Raw genomic sequence first — 3,403 nt, 5'->3', positions numbered from 1 at the left:
TTTTTAAAGTTGGTTAAATTGATACTACAGTGTATTTTATACATTATGATATATAAAACTGCTAAAGTAAATTTATTGATAAAATTAGAAATATCTTTCTGTTGTATTCAAAAATTATTGCATTTTATTGTGAGGGATAGATAAGCACAGAGTACTATAGAGAGCAGGAAAAAATTTAAAAACTCAAAATATTTTATTAGAAAAAATGGTTCTCATCTTTCATTTATATTGTTAATTGATTAAGATGAGTAAACAGAAATGTAAAAATGAAAATTCTATTTTTTGTGTGTGAAATAAAACGTAAGTACATATATCAATAGGCATTATTGAGTTTAAAATGATTAAGAGAACTTTTTAAAACAAAAAATAACATTTCCTGGAAGAAATAACAGTATAACACAAATTAGGCATTCACTTTTCTGGGAATAAAAAACTCTTTAATAACTTTTCTTATGATGGACATATAAATCTTTAGGATAGCTCATTGGTTTAGAATTATTCATGAAAAAAGTGTTCTGAGTAGCAGAGGGTTATCTCTTGGCTTCTTCTCACCTATACACTATGACTCAGACTCTGGTATACTGAAAATATCCTTCTTGCTTAGGTAGCCCAGGATTAATGAATGGAAGTTCCACTGGGGCACAACGGCCCACACCTGTAATCCCATGCTGGGGGAGGCTGAGGCAGGAGGATCATAAGTTCAGAGCCAGCCTCAGTAATATCACAAGTCCTTAAGCAACTCAGCGGGACACTGTCTCTAAAAATTTGTAAAAATGGGTTGGGGATGGGGCTCAGTGATTGAGCACCCCTGGCTTAAATCCACAGTACAAAAAAAAAAATAAAATAAAATAAAATTCCAACATTAGACAAGAGAGATTTAAAAATCAATTTAGTCACTTATTGTTCTTGTGACTTTGGACATGTAATGGGCTGTTTTGGGGTCTACGTTTTTTTTAGCTGCAATGGCGACAATAATATCTTTCTAAACATAAGTTTCAATTTTGTTTTCATTTTATTTAAAAAATAAACTAGAATAATTACATGAAATTACCTGGACTATGTTAGGTATCAGCACAGATTTTCTCAGCTTGTTTAACAGAATAAATAATTTTTTCCCAAAATAGCATTTGACCTCCCTGTTGTCTCCTATAGGAGTTTATGACTTAATGTCTATTTTGTCTGATGTAAGTAGCTCTCTTTTGGTAACCATTTGAATGGAATAAACATTCCTTCCTTTTCCTTTCAGTTTATGTGTGTCCTTAAATCTAAGGTGAGTCTTTTGTACACAGAATATGGTTAGGTTTTGTTCTTTTAATCCATTCAGCCTCTCTGTTCTTTGATATTAATCAATATTTGTTTAAAATAATTATCAATAGGTTGTTTTCCCCTCAAATATTCTGTCATTTTATTACTGTAACTTTCCTCAATAAAACACACAAAATACACAGTTCTTTTTTTTTTTTTTCCTTAGAGAGAGGAAAGGGGGAGGGAGAGAGAGGGAGAGAGGGAGAGAGAGAGAGAGAGAGAGAGAGAGAGAGAGAGAGAGAGAGAGAGAGAATGAATCTATTTATTTAAGTTCTCGGGGGACACAACACCCCTGCTGGCACGTGGTGCTGAGGATCGAACCCGGGCCGCATGCATGCCAGGCGAGCGCGCTACCGCTTGAGCCACATCCCCAGCCCAAATACACAGTTCTTAAGAAATATATTGGTTCATTCATTCATTAGCTTAAAAGTTATTGAGTGCTTGCTATGTGTGAATCACTATGCTAACCATTTTACAACAGAGAAAATCAGACATGGCCTTTGATTTCATGAAGATATTCAATTCAAGGAAAATAGACAAGAGCATAAATAAATATAATTTCAAATATTAAGATATTATTTTAAATCACATTATTTTAGATCAGAATACAGGATTCATTTTTCAGAAACAAAACTTCTGTGATATGACAAATTAAGTTTATATACAAAAGATAAGAAATGCTATTCAAGGGCATCTAAGTTGGTTCCATCGTTTATCTATTGTGAATTAAGCTGCTAAAAACATTGATGTGGCTGTGTCGCTGCAGTATGCTGATTTAAAGTCCTTTGGATTATAAACTGAGGAATGGGATAGCTGATTCAAATGGTGGTTCCATTCCAAGTTTTCTGAGGAATCTCCATAATGCTTTCCAGAGTGGTTGCACCAATTTGCAGTCCTACCACCAATGTATGAGTGTACCCTTTTCCCTACATCCTTGTCAGTACTTATTATTGCTTGTATTCTTGATACTTGCCATTCTGACTGGAGTGAGATAAAATCTTAGACTATTTTTGATTTGTATTTTTCTAATTGCTAGATATTTTGAACATTTTTTCATGATTGTTGATCAGTTGTATTTTTTCTTCTATGAAGTGTCTGCTTAGTTCCTTAGCCCATTTATTGATTGAGTTATTTGTTTTTTTGGTGTTAAGTCTTTGAATTCTTTATATATCCTGGATATTAGTGCCTGAGGTGCCTGTGATAAAGATGCCCTTCAACAGATGAATAGAAAAAGAAAAAAATATATATATGCAATGGAATATTACTCATCCTTAAAGAAGAATGAAGTTATGGCATTTGCAGTTAATTGGATGGAGCTAGGGAATATCATGCTAAGCAAAGTTAGCCAAAACCATAAAACCAAAAGCTGATTGTTTCCTCTGATAAGCAGATGCTGATCCATAATGGGAGGGGAGGTGAGGAAGAACAAAAGAACTTTGGATTGGGCAGAGGGGAGTGAAGGAAGGAGAGGGGTTTGGAGGTGGGAAGGACAGTGGAATGAGATGGATGTCATTAACCTATATCACCCTATCTAAACATATGATTATACAACCAGCGTGACTCTGCTCCATGTACACTAGAGGAATAAAAGTTGTGTTCCATTTGTGTACAATGTGTCAAAATTCATTCTTCTGTCATGTACAACTAATTAGAACAAATAAGGAAAAAAAAAAATATATATATATATATATATAATATTAAATTTAAAATGCAAAATAAAAGTTTTTTTCAAGGTACTTATAAAAAATATAAAATGAAATGATATGCAAATAGATAAAGGAAATTAGTTGGTGAGCAATAAGGGCAAATACCTTAACTTGAGATAAGATATTTATTCTAAGATATTTCAGAAAATCATCGCTTTGGAATATAATATTAGAAGAATATGATATAATAGGATTTTTGTAAGGGTAGATCTTTACTATGCAGGGATTTGTATGCTATTCAAAGTTTGTATTTATTCTAAGTATAATAGGAAAAAAATAAAAACTTTAAACTGGTGTGTTTAATGTAATTTTCTTCATTAAGTCATTCCTTTATTACTATATGTCAACTGGTTTAAGAATGAAAAAATGGCAATGGAGTTACCTAGGTATCT

The sequence above is a fragment of the Spermophilus citellus genome, assembly GCF_964194105.1.
Source record: "Spermophilus citellus genome assembly, chromosome: 8".
Lineage (NCBI taxonomy): Eukaryota > Metazoa > Chordata > Mammalia > Rodentia > Sciuridae > Spermophilus > Spermophilus citellus.
The sequence above is the reverse complement of the archived record's forward strand: the minus strand, read 5'-3'. Positions refer to the sequence as shown.